We start from the raw sequence: 16,608 nt of genomic DNA on the forward strand, positions 1-16,608 counted from the left end.
GTAAGATGTACAGGTCATTTGCATAAGACATTAAAGACCGAGGTCCTGTGTCATGACAGGTGCTAGTTTCGAGTAAAAGTCTAAATTTGAAGCTTTTCTAAGGCATGCAATAATCTCTCATATGACAAAATTAATTTGAGATTCAATATCGTAATCTATCTCAAATTCTATATCAATAATGATAAATTAGGAAAATGACATCTTAATTTTCAGTATTCTTTCATTTTAATGTGGAACACAATATGTTGAGAATTAAAATTAATGAAACAAAAAAAAAAAAAATTTGTAAAATACGTTGATATACAATTGTAAAACGTTGAAACTGATTAATTTCCGTAAACTCTTTCCTACTTTGATTTACCATGGTATACTTTTCTTAACAAAAGTATTTTTTTTCGACGAGAGAGAAAAAAAAAAGAGAAAGAGAGCTTAGGTATTATGAAAGCAAATATTCATCATGCAAATATGTAAGTACATGTGAAAAAGAACGCTTATTATTAATGATCTGTCTCTTTGTTAATAAGGTTGAAAACCCACAAACAAAAACAAGTTTTGCGTGGGTATCGTTTAAGTAGTGTTTTGTATGTTGATATTTTGACCAAAAAAACGATTATATGTTCGTTTTGACTTTGATAAACGTTTGACACCTTTTTTTTGAAGAGGACCTTTCATTCAACAAATTCACGGCACAATACCCTATTTACAGCAGTTGCTCACCTGAATATTGTGAATACTACCGTTCACGTAGTGCTGTAGATAGAAGAAATGACACTTGAGAACTGAACCAATTGGTCCTTGAAGAAGAAGTCAAATGACATGGTGGTATGTAGATTTTGGAAGTATCTACAATGTTTACAAAATCCGCATCATATTTAAGGACTACGGAGAACATACTGGTAAGCGGAAGATATCTTACATATTGCTATTAATATTAGTACGTTATCTAAAATAAAGTAGAAATTGTGTTTTCCGTTCTTCATTTAAAATTTTATTACATTTAAAACATGCATATGTTGTTGCACAAAGATAAATTTTGGTAATAATTGGAAACGTGATACTAATACAAGAAGCAAAGGTCCCTGATTTCCTTAAATTTACTTAGATTTTATGTCAACATGTTATTAATCATCGGTAGACACGTAATGTATACAAAAGGTTTAAAAAAAAATTCATGTAATTATTTTTAGTAAGGATAATTTCGACATACATGTTGATTAAAAATAAATTCTAAATAAAACAAGCATTCTGAGAGTATTGCATTAGCAATACTAGTCCTGTTCTGTCCTTCGTACGAATTGTTAAAGGTACGAGTTGTTAATACAAGTTGTTCTAGAAGCCATGAGGCTGACCCATTGTTTAGCTGTTGATTTTTTGGAAGATTAGGGAAATCACTGTGTAAGTAATTGAATACATTTGTAAATTTATTCTTTTATGTGTACTTCATTTGATGTGTAATGCATAGCTGCAGTCGTGAAGTTAAATGATAGAAAATTATGATTTTCGGTAACCGCATGTGCACGAAGTACGGCACGCCATTGTTGTCATTACTATATCTAGGATAAACAACTTGTTATAAGTAGCATAATATTATTGAATATTTATACTGCTTTCTTTCACTTAGATAAAATGATATAAAGTAACTTGTAAGAATATAATTCTATGCATATAGTAGAATTTAAGATAAATACATTGCTGTTTGAAACATTTTTTCTATGGAACGCCATAACAGTCATTATCAAAGTTGGTTAAGTCGTACACTTTTAGTATATGTTATATTGTGAACATTTTCTTATTAGTCCCTTTGTTTTCTTTGTAGTCCTTTACCACATGCCATCTTACATATAAGTCAATAAATTCATCAGTTTATATGGACTTGGAGTATTCTGTGTAGATGCGTGGTTATCTGACTGTCTGCTAATCACGAGACAGTACAAGTCCCCTACCGGCAAGTGTAATCTGGTTCCCGTTAAAAATTGAAAATGCCATAATCCCGTCAAAAATCAATGAAGCGGAACAAAATGCAAACTTAATCTATAACTCATCAAGGTAAAGTCACATACCAAAAATAAACTCCATATCTGCAAGCGTTTAGAAAAAAAGTGCCGAAACCCCTGAAAAATTGAAAAGGTCGTAATTCCGACAAAAATCATTGAAGCGGAACGAAATGCAAACTTAATCTGTAACTCATCAAGATCCACTCATATACCAAAAATCAGCTCAATATCTGCAAGCGTTTACAAGAAAAGTGCGGAAAACCAAGTGGGGCGGACAGACAGACAGACGGACGAACAGACTCAAAGGAAACCTATAGTCCCCTCCGGTTTCACCGGTAGGGGACTAATAAGAACAGTAAATTATGGAAAGCTACTTTTATTAATCATTTATTAATCATTTGCCAAGAAATAAACCAGTCTCCTTACTATCGCGGCTATGTTAAGGCTGCCTGAAGGCTTAATATACATTAGAAATACGCTATTATATTTTGAGCTAGATTTTGATTTCAATTTGTAATCTATGTATACATGTGCAGTAAATTTGTGAAGAGAGTTTAATAAGGTATTGTGGAAAAGCAAATCTGTGATGTCACATGACTGTGTTGATCACGTGACAGACACTTATAAATTTTCCTAATTGTTGCACAAAAATCCCATCGGCACAAGTGAAAAACAAAATTATTGAGAACTGTTTGTTACTAAGTCAATTAAACGTATTCTTGGGAATATATAAAGTGCTGGGGGCAAGTATGAGTTTTACTTCTTAAGAAAATATTTCACGAGAAATTCAACTTACCCACATACAAGGGGACATTTTCCACTCTTCATCGCAATTTATAAAAAACAGTATAATTTACATATGATCCCCCAGCAAAATTCAGTTAAAAGACACACTTCTCTAGTAGATTCACTCCGAACATCTTCAGTTTCTCTTTATCAATCACTTGTGCCAGTCTAATATATGCAAGATTTATAAATTCTAACTCTGTCTTCGGACGAGTAAGGGGGAGCGTTTCATATTCATTTTTTGTCATTGTTTGAATACGTACATTATCAGAAAGAGAGAATAATAAAGATATTGTATTGCAAATATTCACCATCATAACAGCACATAGAAGCTTTAGTCGACAATTCACACACCTGATTTAAACATAAACGTCGAAATAAAATCTACATGCCATGTGAAGGAATGCAAAAGTTATGACACTTTCCCCGTCATGACTGCTCAAGTTTGCAGTGACTTGACGTCATTTTTATTATGACGTCATATCTTGGTAGTTCAGAGAAGTAATAATGGCCGGTACACTGTGATATTTATCGGACAGCCTTATCCTAGCCGCGATGTGCCTATCGCTTAAAATTACGTCATTAATAAATTTGTCTGTGCTTCATTGATGAGTGAATAATTAAAACATTTCTGAACAAACCTTCTGTTCTTTAAATCATGAAATTGCAGTCAGTGCGTTGAAAAATCCTTAGGTAAACGCAACGGAAGTGCATAAAGAATATATTACCTATTATGATAACACCCGAGAAAGATTATTACTTCAGGCCAAAACTCTCTCGGACATAATCGTATTAAGTGATACATTCTTGGTGTACTTCCATTGCGTTTACCTAAGGATATTTCAACGCACTGACTGCAATGCTGTTTAATGAAAAATTGTGGGATTCTTACGAGATGCAGAGTCAATCCGATAGCGTGAACTAAGACAGAAATATATGTAGAGACAGTGTGAACCGACATTTCAGGTCAAAATAAAATAAATACATGTTTTTAAACCCAGAAAGACTTGTGGGGATACAACGTAAACAAATCGGGGTCGCAAACCTTTCTCTCTTATGATGTATAGTGGGGTAGTGTGGAACGATTATTTTGGGGGTTTCACGATTTTTTCCTATGGTACAGATGATGAATAAGTGTAATAAATATAATTTGTGAAAAAAATAATGTCCAACAAGCCCCGGGGTTGTATATCGGGGGGGGGGGGGTCCTGTCCACAAGTACCTGTTCTCTGGCCGGTCATTATTACCCCTCTGGCCAAGGACGGTTATATTTCTTGCAACCGAAATGTGGCCGGTATGATGAGGGGAAATGACCTATGTTTCTTAACTTTTGTTCTTAGAAAAGTGGCCGGTGTCCGGTCTTCAGGGCCTGCCGGTTTTATGAGAATTTATGAATAAAGAAATGTTAAGAAATTTGCTGGGACTTATTATTTCGGCCGATGTTTAGGGAGAACCGGTTTTCATACTTATATACTTTTTTATAATCTTCATACCCAAAAAACCTACCACCTTACAATACCTTGACTAAATACATACATGTAAGACCTATTTAGAATGGTCTTCTCGGTTAAGCGATAGAGAATGATTCAATTTACATTTAATTTATATGTAATATCTGCGTACATTTTGTACTATGTATGCCCTCCATAAATGATAAAATATGTTATCATTCAAAGTGTCATTCAATTAATTTTTTTGTATACATGCTTCTTTTATTTCAATTCTTTAATGTTATTTATATTGAAAATAACAATTATTCCTTGGAAACACATTTCAGTTGACAATACAAACACCTTATTTTAAAATAACATCAACGAAAATTAAACATTATCATTTCTTGACACCTGATCGTATCTCAAGTGAGAGTATTAAATCAAATTGTGTGAAATTCTACCTCAATCCTTCAACATATTTGTTTCATTCCCTTATTTAGAATTAAGACAAAGAGGTCGCTTTGCTGGATTTTCCCTCTATTTATCCAATTCTTCAAATATTGAAGATGGGCGTCGACTGCTTTGTTATAAAGATTGGCCTGATCTACCTTCACTGGATTTCAATATCATCTGCGTAGGTCATGCTCCTTATCTGTTCGTTTACAATGAAAGACTATCAGGAGTTGATTACCCAGATGGATATGAAATGTTCACGTATACAGAGATATGCGAAGTGATTGTCTTAGGTAAGTATAGAATTTGCTGAAGATGTAAGCACTATAAAACCCATCCTCCACAAGCAAAGAATTCAAAGAAATATTATTCTGTTATTTCTTTAAAAGGTTGTGCTGAAACCAGATTTTATGGTATTGATTGCGACTTGCAGTACCCCGAAAATTGTCAGGAGAAAATATGCGACATTGTCAATGGAACATTTTTTGCGTGTCAACCTGGATGGAACGGGGATTTCTGTAATCAAGGTAATACTATATTATGCATTTTCGAAGGGACAGTTCCTTGATTCAGAAGTAATACTTACACTAAAATTTCTTAATGTATGATAGATACAGGGAGGGGTATCAGGCTTGCGTTTGCTCTAGCCGCATCCCACCCTTAATCTCTCATACAATGGGATACGAGTATTCTAACAATAAATGACATGTGAAAAGGCATTTCCGATGGCCTCAATAATTTACATGTGAATTTGGTTTCATTTTTTAACCTAAAAGAATTCTCTTTTGTCTTGATTTTCAAAATGTAGTGTAAAAACTATGTTGATACTATCGACGAACAGCATTTGTTGTCTTAGACCAGGATTCAGTTTTACATCAAGGCTAAATCAGACCGTTCTGTACTGAAGTAATTGCACAGTTTTCTTCATTTGCATAAGAATCGCCAATCGAAAAGCGTTCTGAGTTGAGTTTTTTTTTTTTAGTTGTAGTACAGCAGACTTCAAAGGAAAACATATTGGGCCGTGCCACAGTATGAGTCTAGATCATTGAAACTTTAATCTGAATACATTGTACAGGGTTTTTCACAATATCACACATATCAAGGCAGGAAAGGAAAATTAAACACAAGCTGCATGTATATTTGATATATCATTTTACTCAAAATATATATATATATATCCAAAATTATTATTTTATTTCAAAAGTATCCAACATTTTCCATTTTAGTTTCTGTGGCAACGATTACCTCAAATAATATGTTCAAGATGTTTACCTTTTTCGTGAATAATTTTAGATACCCGTGATCAAAATTTTTTGACCACTTCTAGGCATTTTTTTTTTATAAATATCTGGTGGATTTCTTATTTTATATTTTCAGAACCCCAAAAGCATACATGTATGTTCAGTTTATTTACAGATGCATATACAGACTGTTATCAAAAAAATGAGCCTCGTCTTAGAACCATATGCTGTCAACCACATCCTGGCTCTGCCTTTCAGTCCACTTTCTAATCTCCAAGCAACTCAAAATAATATCAGATGGCCTTAGATGCTTCATTACTGAAATTTTGTCACAATCTCTCTCCCTAAACACAGATATAACTGACTCTCTTGGTGATTCTTCAATGATGAACGCAACCTTAGGTTCTCCTCGCCTCCTGATTTTCTAGGAGGGCCAGAATGTAAAATTCTTTCACCATTTACCTTTTATTTCAAACTTCTTAATTATCCTTAATATTTGACATTTATATAGGAATTTGTGTCTTGATACTTTTTCTTCGGTACACTTGTACAATTTTAGGCTATCTGTGTTTATAATAAACTTTCACAACTTAATATTTATTTTTGTTGCATGTTGTACTTCCATTTTGGGAACACTTGGAACTATGACATTACTGATGACGTCATTAGTGACTTTATGTATGACAATCGTTCCGAAATTTTGCAATTATAGCTTTACAACTTTGACTTATTTTACTGGTAGTTTTTTTTTTAAATAGAATGTTCACCTGGAGCATACGGCTAAGGATGTATCAATCAGTGTTCGGGATATTGCTTAAACGGGTTACCTTGTAATCATATGACCGGTGAATGTCCTGATAAATGTGCAGCAGGGTGGACAGGAACATATTGTGAACGGCGTAAGTTAGAACTGAATCCTTAAAAAATCCCAGGTAAACTTTTTTTAAATGAGTTGTCAGAAATCAGGTTTTAAAGAATTTACTCCGATAAAGAGGTACAATACAGCAGCATCTTTGTTATACTGAATGAGAAAAATTTAGAAAAGAGTTATGTAGAAAGTACAAATCTTTCGAGACCTTAAAACTTTTTAAAATCTAATTACAGCATGTGATAGCGAAAATTATGGTCCGAATTGTGCCTTTAACTGTAGTGGGCACTGAAAATATAATGTTCCTTGTAACAGAGAAACTGGGCACTGCGATACTGGTGTAATGCTGGATATGTCCAAGTGAACTTGATATAAAAGGTACCACAGAGTCTGACACATCTGTTTCATATTTGGATATTTTACTAGAAAAAGACAAAAATTGTAACTAACAACAAAACTTTATGATAAACGTGATGACTTCAACTTTTCAATCGGTAAACGATTAAATATTTCTAAAACGAGACAAGCTAATAAGTGGATGAAACAAGAATATCAACAGTCTCGTTTGAAGTCATCATTTTGCAAGTTCTATGGTCGATACACAAAGAAAGTCTGAGTTGCTTAAATAATGAATTCTATCCATAGCTTGTACCTTTGGAAGATTTGGAAATGGATGTGTGAATATTTGCAGCTGGCATTGTCTTTACAATGAAACATGTAGCCATGTGAATGGAATTTGTAGGAAAGGTTGTGCTCCAGGATATTTTGGATCCCTTTGCAGTAAAGGTATTTCTAGAGTTGACTAATTCAAAAAAGATTAGCGAATACACTTAGCAATATGAATTACGTATTTTCAGTCATATGCAGGTCGGTTTTCGGGATTGTATATCGCATATATATCTCATTTCATTTTTAAAACGAACGACATTTGGCTATCTAGGGAATTTTATTCTGGAGCAGAGTTAATTTTAATACCGCATATCTAGAATTCAAAATATTTTAACTTTAAATTACAAATAAAAATGGTTTCTTGAAATGTTTAATAAAACAATTTGTCAAATTATACTTCATTGTAGCAACATCATAAAATATGTTTCATGTAATTATTGTTCATGGATTTCAAATTCCTTTTTCTATTTATGCAGACATTGTGTTTGGTAAACAATATCCACCTTGGAAAAGAATTCTTTTATTTCATTTTTCCCCCTATTAGAAAATAAAACGATTATGATATTTTTTTACGTAAAGTTAATAATCATCACTTAAGCATATATATGTACATTCAAAATTTAATATGTTTATGCCCGTGCAAAACCCTCTAGTTTTACAGGTTAAATCAGTAGTAAGACTTCATTTACCTACTCATCATTTTATCATTTGGGAATAAAATACATGCACAAAAAGTGCTCTAATGAGGTACATGTATCTTGGCCAAATCAATTCATAATGATGGTTGAATTCTTCAAAAACTGTATGATTAATACTAAATTTTCTATTTACTTTATTTAAGGGCAGATCACTTTAATTGCATAAGAAATGCGTGGGATTCTGTAGATTAACATTTAGAAGATTTTGCATTTGTAATTTTTACGGATTTGTCTTACATTGTATCCACAAAAATGTAAAACCGCAGAAAGTACCAGATATACATAACGCGATCTTGGAAATGATATTCTGGAATGAGTTAAATAATTATTTTGTTTAATTTCATTAATTATTCCGATCAAAATTAATATCTTAAAGATTTTTATACTTTCTTTATGACCAATTAAGTACAAAACAAATGTAAAACGATACGATTCCAGGCGCATTAACTCATTTAAAACATTACATTGTTGAAATACAGCTTCATACAGTTAAAGTGTGTCTTACCTTACACATTTCAGTTTGTTTACTGTTCGTTATCTCAGTATTTCATGCATTGGAAATTTATACTGTTACTTTTGTGTAAAATCACAAACTCTTTCTATAGTTTGCCCCGTTGGTTCCTATTGCTTGAATTGTTCTGGCAAATGTTCTCGTAACTATATTGGCACTTGTCCAAATACCGATGGTTCCTGTAAATGTGTACCTGGATTTACTGGCTCACCAAACTGCACCACCAGTATGTTATATTTTAAACATAATTTACACTGAGATCCGCTTGCTATGTTAAGTTATTTCCTTCTCTTCCAGGCATCTCTTTAAATAAGACTTTAGGAAGAAAAAAGAGCAGCAAATATAGAATAGCAGTTAATCAACAAGGTCTTTTCCACTCGAAGTCTTCTTCACAATTTTATTTTTATACCTTATTCAATATGATGAGTGCTGAAAAGTGACCCAAATACTAAGTTGTTTTTAATTCTTAACATTTTAGAATGTCCCCCTGGTATTTATGGTATAAACTGTCAGTACAGATGTAGCGGTCAATGTGCCAATGATGAGACCTGCAGTAGATATGACGGAAGTTGCTCTGTAGGGTGTAAAGATAATTATGTTGGAGTAGCTTGTGACTTTATTCGTAAGTACTTTTCCCATTTAGTCTGTAACAAAATAAAATAAAAATATAGAGTAGCATGTCAACATTTTATAGTTACATGTATATTTAAATACAATTGTTTCATCTCCTGATGGGGATGTTTAAGTTCAAAGCAAACTTTTGTTAAAAAAGTTCTTGAATACATTTTCATTGCTTGTTTATTTTCCAGAGGATAGTTCAACGAGACCTTCCACAATAGGACTTAACACAGTGGTTGCAGTATATTCTGTTGGTTTAATGGCTGCCCTCGCTTTCTTTTATTTGAGGTATATTGTATGAACTGAATGGTTTGAAAGTTAGCGGGAAAAAAAAACGCACATATGATTGTGTTTAAAGTAAATCTGCATATTAGTTAGAAAAATCAAGCTTTTTACACTAATTGACCATAAATTCTAGATACATGTACAAATTGTATTCAATTTTAAAATCCTTTGAATTAAAAGAAAACAATGCGAAAAAGTAATTGAACACATTTCATATAAAAACATTAACCAAACATTATTTGTTTTTATTACCCTTAAAGTAAAGAAAAATATTAAAACTGAGACTATTTTTAAACATGTTTACTGGGGATACATTGTATGTATTTAATGTTTTCAAAGACCACAACAATGCATCACTATGAAAGAAAGAAAGCCCAAGTTTGCACCTAAAAGACATGAAGGGTGTTTAGTCACCACCTCCAAAGACCAATGGTACAGATGACGACACTCACAATTATCAGGACCTGGAGGTTACCGACAATAAAAATTCATATGATTTAATACACGCTTCTGGGGGTCTGTGTGCTTATCAGAATTTAGAACTTACAAAATTATGAAAAAATTGTTGCCTCGTTCAATTATAATAAGAAATTGACGATGTATGGAAATAAAGTTCATAATTGCATGTTATGATTAATGAATTTTATGATAAATCTATAAATTAACTTGGTAAGTACACTAGCTGATTATTTATATGTAAAGAAGTACTGTGAACGAGTGTGAAGCTTTCCAAGTTATAAACATGCATGTATATAAACAATTGTTAAAAGTTTGATGGTCATATGTATAACACGGCCCTTTACATTTACATGTGGTATGTTTTGTTTTGATTTTTTTTTTAACATTGTATTAGTTATCAAGAAAAATAATAAATATTGAGTAAAATATTTGCCATGTTTGCCCCATCTTGCCACAAAGGAGCGAAGAAAGCAATGATTACGACAGCTTTCGTCATCAAAATATTTAAGCGGAAATAGAAAAATTCATTATCCTCTTATTGTTGATAAAACAATTCAGGTACCTACTATTACGAATCTCATAAAGGAAGATAAGAGATTGAACTGATATTAAGGTCGTCATCATCCTATTTTCACTTAGCGTGCGTGTAGGTATATGATAATCCATTAATGAAGACGTACCCGGGAATACTTTAACCTTATTTCTGTTTGTTTGTCAGTTTACTTAAAGGGCCTTCGGGAATATTTTACTCATATTTGACACCAGCTACAACGTATAGCGATTTAGCAGTGAGGGATATTTGACGTGCCACATTTTACATGTAGTTCTTACTCTGACAAGGGATATTTGGTACTGCAGTCTCCGCAAACTGAGATTTCCTCGTCCTACAGTGGTATTCAAACCCAAAACGTAAGGATTATCTTCTTCCTCCGCATTATAGATTGAACACTGACACCACTGGACTATACCTGCAACCAATTTGACTGTCTTCTTCGTCTGTATATCTGTAGAAGTCTTAAAAACCAAGGCCCCGTGTCACGGAAGGCCTTGACAAAATAATGAACCATCATTGCATAATGACCTTGAGTGCCGGAAATAAATTTGAAACCCTCCACCTGCATGACGTCATTTCTATATGAGTGAAAAATTCACGAATGGGACGTTAAACAACATACACTCCATAAAAGCAGCACGTACATGTATACGTTTAAAATAGGTTAAAGGTTTTCACTTGCCATTCATTACTTTTTCATCCTTACTGCCTCTTTATTTCCCTCTAGCTATTGCTAAGGGTAAATTAATTGGTTGAGAGGTAATAATTTGTTCCCATCCAAGAATTAATCCGTAAATAAATAATCACACATGTAGAATAATTCTGAAATATATTTTTTCCCATATAAAGCATCCTTTTTTAAAAAGTAAAATTCACTAAAGATATGAACTAAGATTACCTTTTCTTCTTGGTGAATTTCGAATTTAAGCATTTCTGTCTAGCTTTTCTGGGCTCAATCCCTGTCCCACTCTTAGATGGGAATTGTTCTTGGTGTAAACCACTCACTTTCCTAGTATCTTTTAGTTTAGGTCACCCGCTGTCGGTCCTTCGTGTTCGATTCCATGCATTCGTTGCAATTTAAAGATATACGTGTTATGCGCTTGAAACTGTAAGTTAGAAATCTATTTTGACGTATATTTTGGTATTGATTGTATTTGAGGTATATTGAATGCACTGAATGTTTAAAAATTTAGCAATGTTCTGAAATGTAGCAAAAAGAATGGATGAAATATATGGAGATAACGAACAGTATTCAAGCTCAAAAGTCCATTATACAATACAAAAAAGGAGCAGAGCAAACACGGACCTCCAAACATCAGAGGTGGGATCAGGTGCCATGGAGGAGTGAGCATCCCCTGCCGACCGGTCACACCCGCCGTGTGCTCCTTGTCATGATCGGGAAATAACGGAAAAATCCGTCGACAATTCAGTGTGTAAATAATGGCCTAACAATTAGTATGAAAAACGTCAGTTAGCATTTGACTCAATGATAAATTGTATTTGCTGACAAGGTCATTGTATCGACCAAAGAACTTACGAAATGATGACTTTAAACGAGACAGCTGATATTCTTGTTTCATCAACTTATTTGTCAATAATTTACCTCGCTTTAGAAATTGTACATACGTAGAGCATGCTCTTGCGTATCGAATCAACTGAGAGATATATACCCCGTAAGCAGGTGATGAAGGTATATTGCTGCATAAGTAAGGGAAGTTGACGATTGAAAAGTTAAAGTCATCACGTTTATCATAAAGCTTGGTTGTTAGATTACTATTAACGTCTTTTTCAAGTAAAATATCCAAATATGAAACAGATGTGTCAGACTCTGTGGTATCTTTTATCTCAAGTTCACCAGGATATATCGTATCGACATAAGAATGAAAATAGCCATTGTTGATTGACAATACGTCGTCGTCGATATATCTAAATGTCGAGTTGAACAGTTGAACAGCAAGTGTTTTCTTCTTTTCACGTACAAGATTTTGGACAAATTCTGCTTCATATGAATACAAAAAAAGGTCTGCTAATAACGGGGCGCAATTGGTACCCATAGGTATTCCAATAGATTGTTGGAAGACCTGGTCTCCAAAAACCACATAGATATTGTCAATCAGAAACTCAAGCATCTTTTTAATGTCAACTTCAGAGTACTTGTGTGTACAATCAGAATGTTTTTTAACAAAATAATTTTGCAAATGACCAGTGACAAGGTAAGTATATTTATTGAAAAAGCAGTTGTCAATGATATCAAAAAGCCTGGACTTTAATTTATCGTGGGGAATGGTTGTGTATAAAGTTCCTTGGAATTTTTAAGTATCCACATCTGATTTACACCACTTCTCGAATATATTGTTGCACAGTACTCTTGAAGTTTCTCCTTCACCACTGTTAATATCTTAGTGAGAAGTAAAGATAGAGGCTTGGTTAAACATTTACTGGAACCCGCTATGTATCTTTGTTTGTAAGGATTATTATACGATTGAGTTTAAGATAAATAGTAACGCAGCACTGTTAAGGCGTACTTCGAAGAAATCAACAGAGTATAAACATGCATAAATACATACCTTTTTAAACTGAGTTTATTTTTGTAAAGGTACTATATTATCTTATGACTTTAACATTCTTTGAAATAAAATTGTATACCCCGCTCTGTACTAAATTTGGTTTGGTCACGTTATTTGATAGTCACGTGATAAATGCATGTAATGTGTACTGTATGTAGGTCACAAACAAATTTCAATATCGCAAGGGCATACCCTAGTTAAAATTAAAAATTAAAGAAATAGATTGCTTCTACATAACTTGTAGTTTATGGAAAGTGCTGCTGCTTTAAATAGAATTCGCATTTTATTAGTTTAAATTTCAAGTTATCTGGCTAATGTCGAAATATGTGTGACCTTTACCAAGTATTTTATGTATTTATTAAGTTATGCTATCGATTTCAGGAAAGCAGCAGCACTTTTCAAGTTAAGGAATATGTCCGTTATGTGTATTCAAAAAATGGTCAAGATCTGTTAGTGTATGCCCTTGCGAAAAGGCGATTAAATGAGGCACCTCGGCGTGAAACATGTATACCCTGTAGACAAAAACACGGTAGAATTAATTCAATACTTTCTCTCGATATTTTTTAAATAATGGCACTGGACAAACGTTTCAGATTTGTATTAATGGTCTACCTAAGATTTGCAAATAATATTCTGTTTAATAATAAAATACATTTTCACTGTGAAAAAATTACTTGATCCGCCTCTCACTGCACATAAAACGCGTCAAACTTTACCATTATGACATCATGTCGAGAAGTGCATTGCAATCAGTGACTTGTTTATATCTTGCTGTGTGGGATTTAACTAACGACAAAAATGAATGCAGTGGTAAGTTTTGATGTAGATCATTACTCTTATGCAGTTTAGATTCGCAAATTATTTCATTTTCTGTTCTTGTGAGGAATTGCTATATGTGTGTGATGTCACAATAAACTTTTCCCGTATAAATTAGACCCCGCCCCCTTTATGAAGCCTTAACAGAGCTGCGAATTAGATAAAGCAAGCTGTTCGGTTTTGACCACAAATTTTAACTAAAAGTTATTTCAATTCATTTTTTAGTAAAATTCTTTCTTTTTTAAAGAGAACATTTTGAGAGATTCAATTAATCATATTTTATATAAAACAATAATAGAACATTTTAACGAAAATGAAACGGAAACTGTGACTGCATGAATATTAAAATGGAGACCACTGCATGTCCTTTTTTTTCAAAGACCACAAAACTGTATCAACTTGAAAGAAAGAAAACCCAGGTATGCAGCTAAAAACATGAAGAGTTGTCAATCCTCATCTCCAAAGACAAATAACTTAGATGACAACACACACAATTATCAGGACCTACAGTACCAACCAGACCCAACCTGACACCAAAGCAGTCCCAGAAAGCAGTCCCCGGGACTGCTTTGGGACCGCTCTGGGACTGCTCTGGGACCGCTGTGGGACTGCTCTGGGACCGCTATGGGACTGCTCTGGGACTGCTGTGGGACTGCTCTAGAAAGCAGACCCAGCAGTCCCAGCAGTCCCTGGGACTGCTTTCTGGGACTGCTTTGTTCACTCATGCGTGAAAAAGGTTCTGAGTGACATGATAGCTCCGCCCCTTGTGTATTCTGAATTTGCAGCTCCTTGTTGTTGTTTTGTTTACTTTCTGCAGAGAGGTGTTTAAGATAGAAACAATATAAAAAAACAAGTATTAATTTCTTACAAAAATTAAATAAATAGAGATAGTTATACATGTAATTACTAAATGTCTTAAGACGGCTGTAAATTTACACAATTGTAGTCTAGAATTAATTTTAAGAAAATAAAAGTAGTTAAAAAAGGGAAGTCAGGGGATGATTTTTATCCCTTAAATTACACTTCAATACAGGTGTTTGAAAAAAAAAAATTATCTAGGCCTATTTAATAAATTAATGCTGTCAAATTACATATGTACTCAAAGTTTGCATTAGCACTATTTAAAAACAAACAAACTTGTCGTTTCAGTAAGATACATGTATCCAGAGGAACGTACTGTACTGGATTTTTTTTTTCTTAATTGAAAAAGCTAATACCATGCTTAAAAAAGAGCACTCCATGCTATTTTTTACCATCCTCAAATCAAACCTAATAATTTATTTAATGACCATGAAATAAAATTATTCTACCATTCTTCTGTCACATAAACAATGTGAACAATTATTCGGGGATTTATTTATGAATTAGTTTTTAATTTATAAACAAGTTATTAAAAGAGTACATTTATTTCGAAAATAAACATTTGAAAATATCGGGAATTGTGACTTGTTTCTTATTTCTTTGTTTGTGTTTACCTGGCCGGTTAATACAGCTGGATTGTATAAAATGGTGTCAACACCTGAGCTTTCAATCGCCTTTGGGCATAATTAGCAGAAAGTCAATGCATGTTATTTGGGTATCAGTGTTACACATCATTGAACACGCTGGTCAACATTGACCCTTATTTCAATCTATGTCCTGCAAAAAATCTTAGTTTCAATAATTGTGTATAAATTTATTTCGGGATTAATTAATTTTGAACATAATCTAAGGGTTCCATTTGCGTGATTTACAGATGTACACTCGAACATTTATATAATAAAACACTTAAAACTGAGAATCTAAAGATAATTTAATTAAGAAGTCATTGAAAATAATCATGACTGAAATATAATACTCGGCAATGTTTAACAAAGAATTTTTCAAAAGCTCCAATACTTAACAAAAATGCATTCAGAGTATAGTATGGGAATCGGCCTTGCTCTATAATTATTATTATCTATTTACAGCTAATTCTGGTATAAAATAAACAATTCAAGTTTAATTTTCTATATAAAAAAATAAATATGAAAACCAATATCAATCACAAAAAAAAAAAAAAAGAAATTGGTTTATTTTGGTTAAAAATTAATATATCAAATAATTGTGTTTAAATATTCATGTTATTAATATGTGTGAACGTCTTCTTCATTCAATAATTATAATTTGTTTCTATACGCGTACTGTGATTTTCTTAACAGTTCAGAAATGACTGTCGCCTAAGAATTGTAAATATTTGTTGATACTACTCAGAAAGAATTGCTCATCAATTTCAACTGCCTTTTATATAGTTGCATTGTTTATTGGTAATCTCATTCTGAGTAAGCTCCGCCCATTAAATTAATTAACCCCGCCCACTGGGACTGCTGGGACTGCTTTCTGGGACTGCTGGGACTGCTTTCTGGGACTGCTGGGACTGCTGGGACTGCTGGGACCGCTGTGGGACTGCTCTGGGACTACTGTGGGACTGCTCTGGGACCGCTCTGGGACTGCTCTGGGACCGCTCTGGGACTGCTAAAGCAGTCCCAGAAAGCAGTCCCCGGGACTGCTCTGGGACTGCTTTGTGTCAGGTTGGGTCTGGTTGGTACTGTAGATGACGACGATAAAGCACCATATGAAATAATCCAAGCATCTGGGAATCTGTGTGCTTATCTGAACATAAAACATACAACATAAGT

The 16,608-nt window shown here is 33.4% G+C and overlaps 1 long non-coding RNA gene across 1 annotated transcript; it reads left to right on the plus strand.

Annotated features, from left to right (window-relative positions):
• The first annotated feature begins 7,425 nt into the window (after window positions 1–7,425).
• Window positions 7,426–9,261, plus strand: LOC133193073 (uncharacterized). The gene is made up of 3 exons (XR_009721878.1): window positions 7,426–7,561; window positions 8,748–8,879; window positions 9,132–9,261. It is a non-coding gene; the product is annotated as an uncharacterized LOC133193073 (long non-coding RNA).
• The last annotated feature ends 7,347 nt before the right edge of the window (window positions 9,262–16,608 follow it).

This window comes from Saccostrea echinata, unplaced genomic scaffold, assembly GCF_033153115.1.
Source record: "Saccostrea echinata isolate AGI-Se365-2 ecotype Australia unplaced genomic scaffold, CSIRO_AGI_Sech_v1 ptg000027l, whole genome shotgun sequence".
NCBI classification, from domain to species: Eukaryota; Metazoa; Mollusca; class Bivalvia; order Ostreida; family Ostreidae; genus Saccostrea; species Saccostrea echinata.